A 10,021-nucleotide genomic window follows, 5' to 3' on the forward strand; every position below is an offset into this window, starting at 1 on the left:
AGCAAGAAAAGGGGATTCGCTAAAGGCTCGTTATAAACTCGGGTTAAACGGCGACTCCGTGGCTTCCTGGACGGGAGCAAAACGGCTTTCCTGCACGTCCGTGAACCATCAGTGGTTCTTTACATCACTTTATCTGCCCCGTTACTATGTGTAGTTTATTACGGGAGATGAAGTGGCGTTTTATTTTAGGACAAAACAACGCATATGAACGACTTTCAAACACGAGGCATGTTGCATCTGGCGTTAGGTAAGCACACATGAATTTAATTTTGAAAGAGAAAGACAGAGAGACAAAGAATTGAAGCGAGAGAGGGGGAGAGGGATAGAGAGAGGTGGAGGGAAAGAGAGAAGGAGAGATTGGTTTCGGTACTTTTCCACTCTGAATTTCTGAGCTCCAGCTAGATATTCACCTCACCCTCAAACTCCCTCCAAAGTACACTTCATCTTTGCCGCCGTTAGCCAAGGAGAAAAAAACCGACATAACACTGTGTGAGTGTGTGTGCATGTACGTGTATTAGTGAGTTTAAATGAGAAGCCGATTGGAGGAGCGGTGTGTGGGGTTAGATGAGGTAAGATCACAGTAACGTCAGTCCACGGACATCTGTCTCGTTTCTGCTCCAGTCCACTCTCACAGACCTCCTGCAAAGACACACACACACACACACACACACAGACGCACACGCACACGCACACGCACACGCACACACACGCAAGCAAGCTCCTGCATTAGGGAGACAGATGTGGAAATGTAAATTACACGAGTGAACAGCAGAATTAACCAATTTGCCACTTAACCATTTTGCCATTTTTCCAGACATGTGAAATATATACTTCCATATAAACATGTCCTATATCCAGATCGATATCTCCAGGATTTCTGGCTCTGGTCTTCACAGCAGGCTTGCAGTAATAAGACAGATCTGATTGTCCCTGCAGGGATAACAGACAGTCGCTACCCTTCCAGAGCGGTAAGAGCTGTCTACATCACTGCTGCCAGATGTGGGCGTAAGCCTGCCAAGATGGCTGAAACAGCTCACCATCTTCAGAAGTTCCTCATCTTCATTCTTCCTCATCTATGACTCAGCTTCCAGATTTAAAGTGAAAAAATGTGCGATGTGGCATGAAGAGACCTACAAAAACAACAAAAAAAGTGTCACAGATGATTCAAATGCACGGGTGCTCCTCCTCACAGCTGTTTAGAAGATGCCACAGACCTCAGTGAGTGTGTGAAGACATGGTAGATGTCAGCTCTGTTCTGCTGCATCCCACACACTCAGAGGGACTTAGCGGCTAGTTGCAAGTTCTGGGAGCCTTTGTAGGACTGCGCCCTATCTGGGGGTTGGGGGGCATCAAGAACACTCTGGGTAGCACAGTTATGGGTTATGAAGGTGTGATGATGGAAACACTGGGATGTTACTGGTTATGAAGGTGTGACAGATACTTCGCGTAGCACTGTCACACCTTAATAAATGTAACTAACACTCTGGGTAGCACAGTTACGGGTTATGATGGCGTGACAGAGATACTCTGTTGTAGCACAGTTACGGGTTATGATTGTGCGACAGCCAAATAGGTGCACTGTTGTTTTTTAAGGGTATGTCGTGGAGAATGTGCATGTGTGTGTCCCTGATCCACACAAGTGAGGGGTTTATTTTTGTATTGATTTAGTTAGTATGACATACTGGCGCCTGTTCTGTATATGTTTACATAAACATATGTTCCTTTGTTTTCACGAGTAACACATCTACGGTGTTTGGGGTTGACTCTGACTCTGGGACCAACCATCACGTGAATAAAGGACCTTGGAATACCATCAATGAGTTTCCCGATGTCTCGCTTGCTTGTTCTTCTTCCTCACAGCCCTTCGCCATCAAGCGCGTGTTTGAGGTAAAAAATGAATAAAAACTTTAAAAAGTGTTACAGACAGTGTGATGGAGACATATTGGGTAGCACAGATACAGGTTATGACAGTGTAATGGAAACACTGGGAAGCACAGTTACAGGTTATGACAGTGTAATGGAAACACTGGGAAGCTCAGTTACAGGTTATGACTGTAATGGAAACACTGGGAAGCTCAGTTACAGGTTATGACAGTGTAATGGAAACACTGGGAAGCTCAGTTACATGTTATGACAGGGTAATGGAGATGCTCAGGGTAGGTTAGGTTCGGTCTAGGGTAGGTTAGGTTTGTCAGGTAAACATTACATGAACAGTCCAGCGCACGAACCAACAGTTAGCATGTGGTTTCAGCGGGTTTATCTATAGCAACACAACTTAAAAAAAGTCCTGAGGGCCCATGGTGACCACAGTCCTGAGGGTCCAGAGGGTGACCGCAGTCCTGAGGGCCTGTGGCTGACCGCAGTCCTGATGGCTCTCTGAGACATTACATTCCACCCATATCATCATCACAAAAAAATCCACGTACATGAAAAAAATGGTCTTAGTAACATTACATACTGTGTGTTAATTGAAAGGTCAGAGTCAGTAGTAACACCTAAGCTTTTTACAATAGATTTTGGTGTTATGGAAAAGCCATTGAGGTTTAGTAGCATATTAGATACATTTCTTTTTGCAGTTTTAGGTCCAAGCAATAGTACATCATTCTTATCGCAATTTAGATGCAGAAAGTTAGCCGGCATCCAGCGTTTTATTTCCTTTACACAGTCCTCAGTTTTGTTAATAGTACATCATCAGGATTAGTGGATATAATCCAGAGTATAAACCACGTAGCAGTGGAAGCTAATACCAGGATAATGCGAGATCGCTACCGACCTTAGTTAGTGCAGTGTTGGTACTGGGGTCTGAATCCAGACTGGAATAGTTCATAGACGTCGTTTGCCTGCAAAAAGGCACACAACTGCAGCTGTTTGTTCTAGCACTTTGGAAATAAAGAACAGGTTGGAAATTGGTCTGTAATTGGAGAGCTAAGAATTAAGGATTAAGACTAGATTTTTAAATTAGTGGTTTAATGACTGGAAGTTTTCATGGTCTGGGAATATAATCCAGAACCAGAGAAGAGTTAATTATAGTGAACAAAGAACTATTAGGTAGTACTTCTTTGTGTCTCAACCATATACATTGTACATTGTGTATATAATCATAATATACATATATTGTACATACATTGTTAATATATTTTTGTACATACATAGAATATATATTTATCTGTATATATATTTTTTTCTCTATGCACCCCTGGTTCTCTTCCTCAGTTTGGACAGAGCACTCTCCACCATTTCACTGCGTGTTGTACTGTGTATGACTATGTATGTGACAAATAAACCGAACTTGAACTTGAACTTGTAAAGAATTAGATTAGGTATACACGAGGAGGGTTTGGAAGAATTTATCAGAGAAATTAACTCCTCAAGACGGATTGAGGAAAAGGATTCTAAAGGTTTATCTGAGCTAACCAGCAGCTGTCAAAATATGTTTACAGATCAGCAGATCCAAGAAAGCACCATTTTCAATCTTGTCATTAAAAAACCTCATAAATCTATCAATGCTGCATTCCTGCAGGATTAGGGATTAAATTCCAGTATGATTCCTAATTAGTTTTGATTCCGTATGAAATGAGAATCTTGGACTGTTGTTGTGTTTTTCTATCAGCGCTGCTAGTTATGTTGATTTTATTGTAGTGAGGGGAGAGTATGCTCATATTCAATAAGGCTGCTTTTCCAAACCACTTTAAATGCCTCTAATTCAGCATGTCGCTATTTTCATTCCACGATTTGCGAGCGTGAGATTACGCGTGATCTTGCACCGGGGAGCCTCTATCTTCTCACTCTTTTGTTTGGATCGAGATGGCGCAACCTTATCTAAAGTTAGATGGGAAGGATTCTCTGCGTGTCCAGTTACACGCTCAGGTTCTCCTGGAGCTAACGCTGGACCAGGAAGTCTGGTAAAGTATCAATACTTGCAGGTGTGGTATGAGATGCGCTCATTTGTTTATTCTGATCAGGGGCAGACAGTGAATATGTTGGTTGAAATAAACTTGTTATAAAGAATGTTATAATGTCACTTTGAGGGAGGATTGCTTAAATTGTCTTTGTCAATACTATGAGATTGGATTAGGTCTAAAGCATGCTTACAATTATGTGTAGGCCCCGCGAGAGAGAGAGAGAGCGAGAGAGAGAGAGAGAGAGAGAGAAGGAAGGAAAGAGAGAGGGAGAGAGAGAGGGAGAGAAGGAAGGAAAGAGAGAGGGAGGGAGAGAGAGAGAGAGAAGGAAGGAAAGAGAGAGGGGGAGAGAGAGAGAGATTTATGTCCTTGTATAACCTCAAAGCAATGACCCACCCTCGCAATGGGCAGCGCCAAAAACGCAGACGTGGAGGAAACTGCTATAGCGGTTTATCACAGCTATACAGATACAGCTGATGTTTAACAGAAAACTCAAATGACCTCTCTGTTTTCCCCCTTTTCACCCCCCCCCCCCCTCCAGCCCAGTCCAGCCTGGACTCTCTTAACCTCGTCCCCGATTTCTGGAGCTCAAATTATTCCATTAATGAAAATTAAACTTTTGTAAAGGTCATTGCTATGCCAACCAATAAGACGACATAATCTTGTGGGGGTGTGTTGACCTTTCTGGTTCGTGTAAACAGATCCAGGCATGACTCTCTGCACCCATTCCATCCATGTTTAATCACAATTCTTTTAGACAAGCTTTCTGTCCTTCACATATTTATCCAGCCGTTTTTTTAATCACAAGCCGCATTAGCCTAAGAAGCTAATCAGGCTAATCTCATATAAGTGAGAAAAGCCATTTTCATATTAATTTATGGTAGAAAACACTTCTGTGTGTGTGTGTGTGTGTGTGTGTGTGTGTGTGTGTGTGTGTGTGTGTGCGTGTGCGTGTGCGTGTGCGTGTGCGTGTGCGTGTGTGTGTGTGTGTGTGTATGAGAAGAAGAAACGTTCCAGGATCAGTCATACAATACAAGCTTGGCTTTCTGTCAAACTCATTTACCACCAAATTGTAACATCATTATGAATTCATTCTTATTACAGCCAAATTAAATTGGTCATGTGATTTTACTGTCAAACTTTCATTTAGCTGTTAGCCATGTTAGCATTTCTGACCAATTCCTTGCCTAAAGTGTTTTTGTGGACGTTCCTGTGTCATGCTAGTAGCTAGTGGTCCTTGTACGTTTACAGCATTTAGCAGACACTTTTAGCCAAAGCGATTTGCACATCAAGAGGTTAAAGGTCTTGCTCCAGGGCCCAGCAGTGTTAATTTGGCAATGTCGGGGCTTGAACCAGCAACGTCCTTCTGACTAATCCTCTACTGTAACTGCTGGAATACCCTTGCCCAGATTATATGACAGCCTGCAGATTGAGCCAATGATGCTGAGTTAGCTTCACGTGTGGCCTGCACTGTTGGCAACTGCTTCTAATGGAATGTAGCTAAAAGAATGCTCAAAGTTACTAAACGTTGCTAGGTGATGTCACACAGTAATTAGCATATGTGTGTCATCATCACATCACATTTGCATACCGCCCAGTGCTAGGCTGTGTTAACCCTTTCCAAGATGCTGCTCTGTAACACATCATCATCTGACAGAAACACCATGTACATGATTTTAAGAGAACAGCTATGCTATTATTTTGGTTATATTTACATGAGGAAGTTAGAAGCACCATAAAATCTTTAGTTTTTCCCTCTCACTCCATCTGAGTAACAGAAGCATGTTCCATTTGAATAGTAAAAATTCTTAAAATAAATTGTTTAATTAAAACAACGGAGGAGCTAATAATAAGGAGCAGTGTTGGTGCTTGGCAACACTGTTTATACATGTGCGGCTCATTCGTGTCTACGTCAGCGGCTGTGTGGGCAGAATGTGCTAGTCACCACTCTGCCACTCAGTGTACAGAGCACTGAACAGAGCAGTGAGAGGCGAGTCTCTGCCACTCACTCGGAGGGAGGCGAGTCTCTCTGCTACTCCAAGGGAGGGAGGCGAGTCTCTCTGCCACTCACTTGGAGGGAGGCGAGTCTCTCTGCCACTCGGAGGGAGGCGAGTCTCTCTGCCACTCCCTGGAAAGGAGACGAGTCTCTCTGCCACTCACTCAGAGGGAGGTGAGTCTTTCTGCCACTCACTCGGAGGCAGGTGAGTCTCTCTGCCACTCCCTGGGAGGGAATTGAGTCTCTCTGCCACTCCCTGGAAAGGAGGCCAGTCTCTCTGCCACTCACTCGGAGGGAGGTGAGTCTCTCTGCCACTGTGACTGTCTTCTATGAAAAATAGCTACAGTTTGTCCAGAAGGACTCCAAATTTGCTTCTTTAAAAAAAAAAAAAAAGTTGCTAAAGGGTTCAAATCAGTGCCCTCTTTCCCAACAGCACCGTAGCATTAAGGTCGTGTGTGTGTGCATGTGTGTGTGTGTGCGTGTGTGTGTGTGAGAGTGTTCAATGTGATACTCACGCGACCCTTTGGCGATGATCGTTGCGTTACCATGCTTAAGCAAACCCAGCCCTGACTGCTGGAAAGAAACACTCAGGACCCCCATCTCCGCTCAGCTCAGACCGTTTTCCTTGCAAGCGTCCTGAGAACAGGCGGAGGTCTGTTGTACGTCACAGCCAGCTCGGTACTGAACAGGGGCCCATTTCTCAGAAGCGTCATAGTGTTAATAACATCTTAAACGAGAGTGAGAGTGTGCGTATCGTGTAATAGACGAACTGCCAAGATGATTATTGTGTTCCGATGCTTTGGGAGACCCAGCCCAGCTCATTGCAGTTTTATACCAGTGTCACCCTCACCAGCCACACCAATGTGTGGTGCTCAGGGAGCAGAGCCCACACCCAGTAAAATCAGTACTGTGTGAAACTCTACGCCATCAGATTACTGCTGGACTGCGGAGGCTGGGAAGGTGGAGCTCAGGGACCAGACGCTCTGGGACCACACCATGCCAGGCCACTCTGTCCACTGTGGCTGGAAGCATTGGTACTAAAGCTCTATAAGAGAAGCCAAACTCTGTGCCCAGAAGGAAACAGCCTGGCCTGGGTCGGACCTTCCCACATTCTGGTGCGTTGGAATATATAAGAGCATTCTGAGAGCATGTCTTGTATTCTGAGATCATGTCCTGTATTCTGAGGGCATGTCCTGTTTGTAAATGCCTTGTCAACATTAATATGTTTAATATTAGTGCTTTAAGGACAGCTGTCTCCTTCTCACTTTCTTTCCACACACACACACACACACACACACAACAAACAAACATTGTACCAGACATGATTTATGAGGCTTTCCATTCACACGTTTGTGACTGGTATGTGTGTGTATGTGTCTGGTATATCCTGAAGATACACACTGTGTGTCGAGGAGCACTGCCACAACCCCAACCATGCAGCATAACGATACCCTACATATAATGCTTAATGCATGCATGCATGCATCCATCCATCCATCCATCCATCCCTCCCTCCCTCCCTCCCTCTGAATGAAGCAGATCCCAGCCATTACCTGACAGCTCCTGGAGTCTGGGGTCTGATCAGTGTTTGTACAGTTGGTTACCTTGGTGACACTCAGCTGTTGAAACATACTTCTTCATGAAGCCTGGTCGCTTAAACCAGAGAGTGTACAAAGAAAACAAGTACTGGGAAACCAAAGACCAGGAGTGCTACAGAACTGATCCAGAATCCGTTCCCACTACCCAAAGCCCATCAGAACTTTTATAATAGAACTGGTCTCAAATCAGTGCCAGTGTCTAATATGTAGGCAGTTCTTTCTGGCAGTGTGTTACAGTGAGTGTTTCACACAGACCCGATACATGGACACTCTGCCATGTGTATTTAAGTGTTTAAAAGAATGCAAGTTTGATGCTGGCACGTGAGAACACACTCAACCCTTCTAGCTAATAGAGTCCCATCCCTCACATTAAACTGGACAGATGATAGCTGAGCACAGTTTAGCTCCGGCACACACGAGTGCTACAGAAAACGTGGGGAACGGTGGATCATCAGGGCTTGGTTGGAGAAACCCAGCTCTGACACACCTGAGAGAGTGAAGGCCAGCTCTGACACACCTGAGAGAGGCAGTGAAGGCCAGCTCTAACACACCTGAGAGAGTGAAGACCAGCTGTGACACACCTGAGAGAGTGAAAGCCAGCTCTGACACACCTGAGAGTGAAAGCCAGCTCTGACACACCTGAGAGAGTGAAGGCCAGCTCTGACACACCTGAGAGAGTGAAGACCAGCTGTGACAAACCTGAGAGAGTGAAAGCCATCTCTGACACACCTGAGAGAGTGAAAGCCAGCTCTGACACACCTGAGAGAGTGAAGGCCAGCTCTGACACACCTGAGCGAGTGAAAGCCAGCTCTGACACACCTGAGAGAGTGAAGGCCAGCTCTGACACACCTGAGCGAGTGAAAGCCAGCTCTGACACACCTGAGAGAGTGAAGGCCAGCTCTGACACACCTGAGCGAGTGAAAGCCAGCTCTGACACACCTGAGAGAGTGAAGGCCAGCTCTGACACACCTGAGAGAGTGAAAGCCAGCTCTGACACACCTGAGAGAGTGAAGACCAGCTCTGACACACCTGAGCGATTGAAAGCCAGCTCTGACACACCTTAGAGAGTGAAGGCCAGCTCTGACACACCTGAGAGAGTGAAAGCCAGCTCTGACACACCTGAGAGAGTGAAGACCAGCTCTGACACACCTGAGAGAGTGAAAGCCAGCTCTGACACACCTGAGAGAGTGAAAGCCAGCTCTGACACACCTGAGAGAGTGAAAGCCAGCTCTAACACATCTGAGAGAGCCAGCAAAGCTCAGCTCTGACACACCTGAGAGAGCCAGAGAAGCGAAGCTCTGACAGCTGATCTGATGAAAAGACTAAACTGTGGATTAAAGGGTATTGCAAAAGCAGGACTGGGAGACTCGACTTTGGACAGTTGTTTTTAACTTGGCTCCTGTAAGCAAAAAGGAAACATAATAAATAGTAACAGATCAATGGCTCCATGCTGCAGCTCCTGCAGTGACTAAGGGGAGGAAATATGGGAGGTGCTAGAAGGAGAACTAATGCATTGTGACATCATGATTGACAGGCTGGAGCTGCTAATCAGAATGTTGTAATCCCACGAGGCCTGCCAGGCTGAGTTAGAGCTGAGTCCCTAGAGGAGAATTTGGGCCAATCACTCCGTGCTCGCTGACAAACCTTCAGCACCCACGAGTTGCCGTCCACATCAGCACGCCTCTTGTGACCCACCCACATTGAGATAACGGGATATTCTAACCCACAGATTAGGTTGTTCGTCTCCAATTGAAAATATTTTCTACTCCTGATCCTGCCAGAATTATGTCAAAGAACATTTTTGGAATAATGATTGGACAAAGCAGGCGACACTAAAGAAAGAGACACACACACACACACACACTTAAACTCCTTTTAAAGTTGTGTTTAGTGCCGATAACTCCTAATCCTGCTATAAAAACCCATTTTGCACTGCATGCGTGTTTAACGCCACTGCAGGCCGTTCGTCCGCCCACATGGATGTGTTTTCCAAAGCCGTGTTTAGAGTGTGCGTTTCTAACTGCTGTGCGGTTCCTCAACACTGGGCTTTTCACCGCTCATTTTATTGCACTCTTTCAATGCAGAACGTCCTGCCATTCCCGGAACGTCGACCTCCCGGAGACGTCTCCGGCCACTCTGCACAGCGACGGGTGATTTATTGCCACACTTCTGGTGGAGAGGTTTCCATTTTACTCACCAATGTTTCTCTCACGAAAGGCGTCAGTGTGAACGGCGGTGAGGGCCGAACTGTTGGACACTACTAAACACTTTTCACTTGCGCGGAGATCAAACTGCCACGTTTCACTGTATCTATGACCCGCCCCGTCACACTCTGCCGAGGAATCGGCGCGGACAGCAGTTGGCAGGGAGAAAGCTCTTTTTTGTGAAAACTGGTGGGTCTGAAAGAACGCAGAGTGCGTCGTTTCTAAAGCCAGCGCAGCATGCAGACTCCAGGACAGATGCCGTGGTGAACAGTGTTGGAGGCTGGGTGGGGGCAGTTACACAGCACTGGGGCACTGCAAACACAA

At 45.7% G+C, this 10,021-nt stretch overlaps 1 long non-coding RNA gene across 1 annotated transcript; it reads left to right on the forward strand.

Moving 5' to 3' along the window:
* The first annotated feature begins 12 nt into the window (after positions 1 to 12).
* On the forward strand, positions 13 to 3,295 carry LOC145653038 (uncharacterized). Its single transcript, XR_014119279.1, has 3 exons — positions 13 to 247; positions 937 to 1,887; positions 3,214 to 3,295. It is a non-coding gene; the product is annotated as an uncharacterized LOC145653038 (long non-coding RNA).
* Positions 3,296 to 10,021: the final 6,726 nt, after the last annotated feature.

The sequence above is a fragment of the Electrophorus electricus genome, chromosome 21 (assembly GCF_041902795.1).
Source record: "Electrophorus electricus isolate QZ-2024a chromosome 21, ASM4190279v1, whole genome shotgun sequence".
Lineage (NCBI taxonomy): Eukaryota > Metazoa > Chordata > Actinopteri > Gymnotiformes > Gymnotidae > Electrophorus > Electrophorus electricus.